The 10,523-nt window shown below is 40.5% G+C and overlaps 1 non-coding gene across 1 annotated transcript; it reads right to left on the reverse strand.

Annotated features, from left to right (window-relative positions):
- Positions 1-9,764: 9,764 nt before the first annotated feature.
- Positions 9,765-9,873, reverse strand: LOC113001558 (small nucleolar RNA R71). Its single transcript, XR_003266952.1, has one exon. It is a non-coding gene; the product is annotated as a small nucleolar RNA R71 (small nucleolar RNA).
- Positions 9,874-10,523: the final 650 nt, after the last annotated feature.

Raw genomic sequence — 10,523 nt, forward strand, 5'->3', positions numbered from 1 at the left:
AGACATTAATTTTGTTCGAGTTGAATTCCCACCCGACCGACCAATAGCTCAATCAGCAAAACTATGACGTCTCCACATGCTATCGTACTCGCTTGTCTCGGGATAGCAGGGGAAACTTCGGTAGTCTTGATCGACAGACGTTGAGTTTTTTGATGAGGGAAGTAGACGACTATGTTTGTCTCTACATGTCATCGGACTTAATTGCCTCCGGATAGCAAAGGGAACTGCAACAAATCTAAAGACAAAATAATTAGAAACGGGCGACCATCATTGTCCCTGCATACCAGTGGACTTTCTTATCTCTGGATGGCGTGATAGAGACTAAAGTAGTCTTGATCGATAGACATTGAGTCTTCGATGAAAAGGTGCAGATGACCATGTTGGTCTCTATGTGTCAACGGGTTCACTTGCCTCTGGTTGACGACAGTGGCGGATGACCATGATTGGTCTCCACGTGTCATCGGACTTGTTGTCTCTAGATGACGAAGGTGAGACTAAAGTAGTCTCGATCAACGGGCTCACTTGCCTCTGGTTGACGTAAGTGGCAGATGACCATTATTGGTCTCCATGTGTCATCAGACTTGCCGTCTCTGTATGACAATTGTCAGACTAAAGTAGTCTCAATCAACTAGCTCGTTTGCCTCTGGTTGACAAAGGTGGCAGATGACCATGATTGGTCTCCGTGTGTCATCGGCTTGTTGTCTCTGGATGATGAAGGTGAGACTAAAGTAGTCTCGATCAATGGGCTCGCTTGCCTCTGGTTGATGAAGCCAGCGGATGACCATGATGGGTCTCCGCATGTCATTGAACTTGCCGTCTCTCGATGACGAAGGTGAGACTAAAGTAGTCTCGACCAAAGGACTCACTTGCCTCTGGTTGACAAAGGCTGCGAATGACCATGATTGGTCTTCATGTGTCATCTGACTTGTCGTCTTTGGATGACGAAGGTGAGACTAAAGTAGTCTCGATCAACGGGCTTGCTTGCCTCTGGTTGACAAAGGTCGCGGATGACCACATTGGTCTCTGTGTGTCATCGGGCTTGCCATCTCTAGATGATGATTGTGCGGATAACCATAAGGTGTCTCCGCATGTCATCAAACTTAATTGTCTCTAGATGATGAGGGTGTAGATTACCATGAGGAGTCTCCATGTGTCATCGAACTTGCCATCTCCGAATGACGAGGGTGAGACTAAAGTAGTCTCGGTCAAAAGACATTGAGGTCTCTAACAAAGGGAGCAAATGACCACATTGATCTTTGCGTGTCATCGGACTTGCCGTCTTTGGATGACGAGGGTACGGATAACCATGAGGTGTCTCCGCATGTCGTCGGACTTGCCGTCTCCGAATGACGAGGGTGAGACTAAAGTAGTCTCGATCGAAAGACACTGAGGTCTCCGACAAAGGGAACATATGACCACATTGGTCTCTGCGTGTCATCGGACTTGCCGTCTCCGAATGACGACGGTGCGGATAACCATAAGGTGTCTTTGCGTGTCATCGGATTTGCCATCTCCGGATGACGAGGGTGTGGATAACCATGAGGTGTCTCTGCATGCTATCAGACTCGATTGTCTCGGGATAGCAAAGGTGAGACTAATGTAGTCTCTGTCGAACGACACTAAGGTCTTCGACAAAGGGAGTAGATGACCATATTGGTCTCTGCACGTTATTGGACTCGCCGTCTCTGGATGATGAAGGTGAGACTAAAGTCGTCTCGGCGTTCTTTCACTAAAATAAAAACATGCTTTAGCAAAGAAACGAACCTCCAATCGATCAGAGCAACATATATTTTGAAGAAAAACAATGTGTCTATTGGGGAAGGAAACACTTGCCCGTGTGACAACATTTCTAAATGATCATTTAGAAGAAACACTGGGTTCAACTGAAAATAGAGGAAAACCACTTAGAGTGTATAAATCTCACACGGGCAAGTGTTTCATCCTAGTTCCAAATCATAGATATGTCATGACTTGACTTTGCAAATTATTTCCTATCAAATCAAAGATAACACGCGCAATCATGGATTACCAAGACTTTTTTGGGAATGGTGTTTTTGGTGGGAAATTTGGCTCTGAGTGTTTTGGTCTTTTCCTTTTCTGTTTCTTTTGGCACGACACGAAAGAGACACAGGCACAAAGATTTGGTGGGTAACCAAGAAAGGGACTGCTTCATGCGTCTCAATTCATGGTTGTTTTTTCTTTTCTTTCTTGCTTGTGACAGTTCTGTACATTATTCAGATATTGTCTAGTCCAACGACCTTTCTGTATATTTTCTTTTGCTTTCTTCCAATCTTTGATCGGGAATCTTTCTTTTTCCTTTGTTTTCCTCCAATCTTTGATCGTGGATTTTCTTTTTCCTATGTTTTCCTCCAATCTTTGATCGGGGATTTTCTTTTTTCTTTTGTTTTCCTCCAATCTTTGATCAGGGATTTCCTTTTTTTCTTTTTGAAGGGCATTCATAGCTTAATAGTAAATGAAGCTTCTTTCTTGGGAGACCCTTTTGTTCTTCCTTCTGAGGGTAAGGGTAAAAGTTCCTATCTTGGGTCAAGGCTTATGGCTAAAGGATTGAGGTTTTGGCCCAAAAGGCTTGCGGAAGGCCGGACATGACATATGTCAGGGTATTTGTTTGGCAAGCGGTTCAGGGAATAGGGAATGCCCCACATTATTTCCATGACATGCATATAACAATGATGATTCATAAATTTAAGCAAAATTGATCATGCATGCACCCATGTGGACACTTAAGCATCAAGTTTGATGGCCATGTAACACTAAGACTTAGGATTCATTTTTCCTATTTAATTCAACCCAGTGTTTCCAAAAGATGCTCTTTTATCAATTTATGCACACATTCGAGCCCATTTTAGGCATTCGGGAAAGCATTCATCGCATTCACCCTTTTGGTGTACACACACATTTTTTTTTCAAAAACCACTTGTGTGTTTGATCAGTGAATTTTTGTTTCAAAGAAAAAACTGGCAGTTATTTCTTTTCAAAAGCGTGTTGGCTTTTTAGTCAAAAATATTTTTTTCATTTTTGCTTGTTGTTTTTTTTTTGTTTTGGCTATTTTTTAAATCAATTTTCTTAAACAAAAGATCAAAAACAGCTTGCAACCCGGGCACGGTTGATGTCCGAGATTTACAACTCATCAAAAAGGCATGCGAATGAAAGACACAAGACCTTCATTTTTGTAGTTTCTGACAAACCATCGTAGAGTATGTATGAAAATTTTCTAGAAGCAGTAAAATTACTGACAATGCAACATATAATTGAAAGCAATAACGACATGCTCAGTTTAATCACAATGGATGAAATAATAGGAAGCAGATAATGTCAAATCCTAGGGAAATAACACAATAACAAAAGGTAATGAAGACAATCACAAGTTTGGCGATCCCGACCGTAGGACTCAACTTCCTCCAAGGAAGTCAAATAGGTCAACCATGTCCTCATCCCCCTGGTCTTCATCCCCACCTTCGGAATCAGTGTCTGTTGAAGTCTGTGTCAGCTTGCGGGACCACATTGGAACCCTCTTCAGTGATGCCCTTCCTAGACCTCTTCGCCGGGAGCTTCTTCAGAGCCATTTCCTGTGAAGACACATTGGCAAAGTCAGTTTATAAGGAAATGTCATCTTAAAGCAAAAATCTAAGCAAAAATGGCATACTCAAAGTATTTTCGCTATCTAAAATTATATGCATGCGTATCTGAGGTATTTTGTTACCTAAACACATATGTGAGGTATTTTGCTACCTAAACATATATATATATTTGTGAGATATTTTTTGCTACCTAAACATATATATGTGTCGCAACCTACCCTTCGGCGGGAGGGCGACGCGAGGCTCACGGGTGCGTCTTCCAAGAAAGGAAAATGCACGGAGTCGCCACCAACGTTTATTCAAGGAAAACATCAGAAAAATCGGAAAGATGTGGTCTACAAACTTTAATCGTGAAAGGTTCGGGAGTTGTTTTTACGCACGGGGAAGGTATTAGCACCCCACACATCCTATGAAGCACAGGGGTCGAGTCCTACGAAGCACAGGGGAAAAGTATATTGATGTTTTTGAGGTGAAGACATTGTCGTCTTTGAAATGTGTGCGGATTACCATAGAGGGCATCTCCGCATGCTACCTGACTTCTCACAGGTCAGGGTCGCAGAACTGTGTGTGTACAGATAACCACTTGGCGTATTTCCGCCTGCCACCTGACTTCACAGGTCAGGATTAACAGAAGTGCGTTTGTACAAATAACCACTTGGGGTATTTCTGCCTGCCATCTGACTTCACGGGTCGAGATTAACAGAAGTTGGTTTGTAAGGATAACCACTTGGGTATCTCTGCATGTCATCAGACTTGCTGTCTCTGGATGACAAAGGTGCAGAAGACAACATTAGTCTCTACGTGTCAACAAGCTCGTTTGCCCCTGGTTGACAAAGGGTGCAGATGACGATGTTAGTCTCTGCATGCTACCGGACTCTGAGTCTGAGCGATGGCAAAAGACTGTTTATACGGATAACCACTTGGGTATCTCTACCTCCCACCTGACTTCTCGGGTCAGGGTTAACAAAAATCATTTTGTACGGATAACCACTTGGGTATCTCCGCCTGCCACCTGACTTCTCGAGTCAGGATAGCGAAAGGTGGGGCGGTCGACAAAAGCGAGGCTTTTGCGCCTACGTATCCTTAATTTGTGATGAGGAACTCAGACCTACATAGTTATTGAGAAAGTGGTGTGAGACTAAAATAGTCTCTATCGGAAGATGCTAACATCTCCAGAAAGGGTGCAGATGAACACATTGGTCTCTGCTTTTCAATCGGACTTAGGGTCTCCGAATGATGAGATGTGGATAACCGTAAGGTGTCTCCGGATGCTACCGGACTCTTGGGTCGCTGGATAAAGGGTGTTTGTGGGTTACCGTCGGTTGTCTCCGCATGCTACCGGACTCTTGGGTCGCTGGATAGCAAAAGGTGTTTGCGAGTTACCGTCGGGTGTCTCCGCATGCCACCGGACTCTTGGGTGACGGTAACAAAACGTGGGGTGGTCGACAAAACCAGGGATTTTGCTTCTACGTATCCTTAATTTGTGATGAGGAACTCATACCTACGTAGTTCTTGATTTTGTGATGTGTGAGACTAAAATAGTCTCGGTGTTCCTTAACTAAAATGCGAACATGTTTTAGTAAAGAAACAAAACCTCCAACTGATCAAAGCAACATATGATTTTTGGTGAAAAACAATGTGTCTATTGGGGAAGGAGAGTATGCTGATGAAATTTTCTCATAACCATAAATGAGATTTTGGTTGTTAGCGTTTCATTTCTAAACGACCATTTAGAGGAAACACTGGGTCCAACAAAATAGAAGAAAATCACTCGAAGTGTATCAATCTCACATAGGTAAGTGTTTTATCCTAATTCCGAACCATAGATATGTCATGACTTTTTCGGGAATGGTGTTTTGGTGAGGAATTTGGCTCTGAGTGTTTGGGCCTTTTCCTTTTCTGTTTTTGTTTAGTGCGGGGCAAGAAAGTCGCTAGCGCACAGGATTTTGGTTGGCAATCAAAGGGAGGGGACCACTTCAAGTCATGGTTTTCCTTATTTTCTTGTTTACTTCTGATAATTCTGTATTGTTCAGATATTGCCTGGTCCAAAGACCTTTTCTGTATATTTCTTTTGTTTTCTTCAAATCTTTGATTGGGAATTTTGTTTCTTTTTGTCTTTCTCCCAATCTTTGATTGGGAATTTTCTTCTCTTGCTTTCTTCCGATCTTTGATCGGGAACTTTCTTTTTCTTTTTTTTGTTTTCTTCTGAGGGCAAGGATGGGCATTCTCACCCTGGGTCAAGGTTTATGGTGAGTTGGGATTTTGGCTCAAGGCTTGTAGAACGGCTGGATAAGATATATATCAGGGTGTTGGTTTGGCCAGCGGTTCAGGGATAAAGGGGATGTCCCACATTATTTCCATGACACATATGCAACAATGATGATTAGGAAATTTTATGCAAAACTGGTCATGCATGCACCCATGTGGACACTCAAGCATCAAGTTTTTATGGTCATGAGACACTAGGGCTCAGGATTCATTTTCCCTATTTAAGTCAACTCAGTGTTTCCAAAACATGTTCTTTTTGTTGGACCTTGTGGCCTTAATAACTTAAGAGGGATAAACTTAGAATGCAGAAGAAGCTGCAATCAATTTAATAACGTTCTTTAAACATGCAAGACACAATTGATTGCAACAAAATAAATAAGATAAGGGAAGAGAGAATGCAAACACAGTTTTATACTGGTTCGGAAAATTTCATGCCTACGTCCAGTACTCAAGCAACCCACTTGAGATTTCCACTATCTTTGTAAAATCCTTTACAACTTTTGAAGCACACAGGGATAACCCATCCCTTGTGTTCAGGAATCCTTACAACTCAAGAGACCCTCGGTCTCTTAATCAATCTTATTGAGTAAGAAGAATGGAAGAAGAATTCTCTCTTCAAGAGAAGAATATTACAATGAAGATCCATGGATGAACTCTTAATGGATTTGCAAGTGTTTGCCCAAGAGTTCTTGAGAGAGCATTTGGCAATGAAGTTCTCTTGGAATCTCTCTCATTGTCTTTTAAGAGGATAAGACATTTTGGATCAGCAAAACTCTCTCTTAAAATTCGTGCCCAAGTCACGTATTTATAGGCCTTTGATGGCCATTCACAAATCCAATGAAAAGATGTGACTGTTGGCAGATCTTCTGAAAACTCTCCACTGGTAATCGATTACAATGTCTGTGTAATCGATTACACAGTTATAATTTGAAGGGTCATGACTTTTGAATTTGAATTTCAGGAGTTTTGTTGCCGGTAATCGATTATAGACATATGGTAATCGTTTACATGTTGAAAATTCAAATTCAAAACCGTTTTCAGCAGCTATTTCTCAACCCTGCCTTCTGGTAATCGATTACACTGCCTGGTAATCGATTACCAGAGCCTTGAATGTCTTGAAAGCACTTTGTTTCAATGGCAAGGCTTGATCTTGAGTTAATCTTGAAGCAAGACTTTGTTTGTTGAAGCAATCTTGTATTAATCTTGAAGCCATGATTATCCTTTGAAGCAACTTTGTTTGATTCTTCTTTTGAAATCATCAAAATCATGTATACATACATTCACACTTTTATCAATTCATGCATTCATCCGAGTCCATTTTGGGCTTTCGGGAAAATTTTCACAGCATTCACCCTTCAGGTGCATACACATTTTTTTTCAAAAACTGGTGTTATGATCAGTAAATTTTTTTCAAAGAAAAGCTAGAAGTTATTTCTTTTCAAAAGTGTGATGGCTTTTCAGCCGAAAGATATATTTTTTGTTCTTGTTTGTTTTTGTTTTTTTTTTCAAAAGATTAAAAATAGGCATGCGAATGAAAGTGCACAAGACCTACACATTTTTTTTTTGTGTTTCAGACAAATCGTCGTAAAGTAAGTACGACCATATGCCCAAAGCGATAAATTACTCGCAATGCGACAGATAACTGCATGTTCAGTTTAATCACAATGGACATAATAATTGGAAGTAGATAATGTCAGATCACAAGGGAAATAACAAAATAATAGAAGAACTGAAAGCATTAATGAAGGATAAATCACAAGTTTGGTGATCCCGGTTGTATGGCTCCGCCTCCTCCAAGGAAGTGCGGAAATTCATCATCCCTCAGCTGCCCATGTCTCTGTCTGAGGAATAACCATCCTTTGATGGCCTCGAAATGCTATTGATGTTCCATGCTCTGGAATCAGTGTTTGTCAAAGCCTGTGTCAGCTTGTGGGGCCACATTGGAATCCTCTTCGATGGTGCCCTTCTTGGACTACTTTGCAGGGAGCTTCTTTGTAGCCAATTCTAGGTTGCCTCCTAGTAGCGCTTCTTTAACGTCTTGAGCTGGACGCGGGATGGTGATTTGTTGATCACAGAACCAGTACCTGCTTGTACCTGTTCCGGTGGTTGGGTGCCTGTTGGTCGGCCACGGGTCGTAGGCAATGCTCTAGCCTTTGTAGATGAGGTGAGATGGATTCTGGAGGCTGTGGTGGTGCGTCTGTTGCCCGCTACTGTGATGCCTCTGATGTGCCATCGTTTTCTTCTATTTCTTAAACCCTTTTTGCACCATTTTAATTACTGATTAATCTTAATTGTCAAATTAATTAGGCAATTTTATTATTTGGGCTCATTTAGCTAATTTGATGCTTTTAATCTAATTTCAGGAATTAATGAAACATTGGGCTTAATCCAGATTTTGGTTGTGGACTTGAAGAGGGCAAATAAAGTAGCACTTACCTTAGTTAATTTCTTATTAGGAGATTGCAATTTTATTTTATGTAGTTCAGTGTTTATTTTGTTTTGCGCCAGAATAATGTAATAGGGCCCAGTGACTTTGAGTGACTCTTTTAAATAGCAGCCTTGGGATTCGTGCAAGGCTATTCAGGGAGACTATTATTCAGAGCATAGGGTTTATGGTTTTACATTTTCTCTGTTCTAATGCTATTGTTCACGTAATGCAATTTTCTATTTTATGCTTCTAATTACAATTTCATTCTTGTTTCTTCTTCTACTTTCATTTACGTTTCTGCTTCATTTAGCGACGGATTTTAGCAACCACCCTTGCTGAATTATTTGGGATTTTTTGTTTTAGTAGCTATAGTTGTTATTTTTGGCTGAAATTTTTCATGGTGACTTCTTTTAATCTATATTTTGTGGGAAAAATAGCTAGAGCCTTTAGTTGGGTCAGATTTGAAAGTTCCAAAAAAGTAGCAAATTTTATTTTTGTCAAAACTTCAAACGACCATAACTTTTGCTCCGGTTATCAGAATCGCAATTATTATATATGTATTTGGGGTAGAAAAAAATTTCCAACGCCATGGCAGTTTGCCATAGGCCGGCTAAGGTCTCCATCATCCAAAAAAAGTGATTCTGTCAAAAGTTTTTTATTTTTCAAGTTTTATTCACTTAATTTTCTTAACCTACCATTTTTAACTTCCATAGTTAGACTATGAATTTTTGTTTGAAATTTTATGTGCTATCTTCTCATCATTTTATAAGGTTGCTCACAAAATTTCAAGTCATTTGGATATCATTTGAGGGTAGCTATAGTTCAAACCTACACCTTTATTTACATGAGAAGGCAACTAGTTGTGTATGCTGAATGTGGTGTATGACTAGAGGCAATCCATCTGACTTACAACCTTTTGATCCTGAGATATATAGGACATTTCATAGATTAGTTAGGCATCATTTTGTACCTTTTGATCATCCTGAGCATTCCATTACTGGTGAGTCTGTGCATTCTGTTATAGGTGATTTTGAACATCCTGATTTTGAGCATTATAATTTTGAGCATTCTGATTTTGAACATTCTGAGAACATGGCACAACCTCCACCCCGTGAGAGGACTCTAAGGGAAATGGCTGCACCTGATTTCACCTACGAAAGCTTGTGCATCCAATACCCTGATGAGGATGTCCCATATGTTCTTAAAACTGGACTGATCCATTTGCTTCCAAAGTTTCATGGCCTTGCAGGTGAAGACCCGTACAAACATCTGAAAGAATTTCATATTGTCTGCTCCACCATGAAACCCCTAGATGTCCAAGAGGATCACATATTTTTGAAGGCTTTTCCTCATTCTTTAGAGGGAGTGGCAAAGGACTGGCTGTATTACCTTGCTCCAAGGTCCATCACAAGCTAGGATGACCTCAAGAGAGTATTCTTAGAAAAAAATTTCCCTGCTTCCAGGACCACACCCGTCAGAAAAGATATTTCAGGTATTAGACAACTTAGTGGAGAAAGCCTGTATGAATATTGGGAGAGATTTAAAAAACTATGTGCCAGTTGCCCTCACCATCAGATTTCGGATCAACTTCTTCTCCAATATTTTTATGAAGGACTCAGTAACATGGACAGAAGTATGATAGATGCTTCCAATGGTGCAGCCCTTGGAGACATGACCCCTGCTGAAGCCAGAAATTTAATTAAGAAGATGGCTTCCAACTCCCAACAGTTTAGTGCCAGAAATGATGCTATAGTCATTAGAGGAGTGCATCAAGTAGCCACGAATTCATCTTCAGCAGCTGAAACCAAGAAACTTGAAGGCAAACTAGATGCCTTACTTAACCTGGTAACCCAGCTAGCCTTGCATCAGAAATTTGTACCTGTCGCAAGAGTCTGTGGTTTATGCTCCTCTGCCGACCATCACACAGACCTTTGCCCTTCCAAGGCAATCAATATACCATGCTTAAAAAAAAAATCGCTAGTGCTGGCAGCTTGGACATACAAACTTGTAAAAATTACTGAGAATTGGTTACTTCGAATTTTGAGCTGAAATTTTTAAATAATTTTATAGACATCTGGAAAAAAGTTATAAAAAAAGAACCAAGTGATTTGGATAAAAGGAAAAAATACTAAAAATCACACAAGTTGGCAGAAAAATCAGTATCCAGAAAAAAAAAGTGAAAGGGAAGCGTGCTTGTTGTTTTGGCTCAAAATTTATTCTATAATTGG

The sequence above is a fragment of the Glycine max genome, chromosome 4 (assembly GCF_000004515.6).
Source record: "Glycine max cultivar Williams 82 chromosome 4, Glycine_max_v4.0, whole genome shotgun sequence".
In the NCBI taxonomy this organism is placed as follows: Eukaryota; Viridiplantae; Streptophyta; class Magnoliopsida; order Fabales; family Fabaceae; genus Glycine; species Glycine max.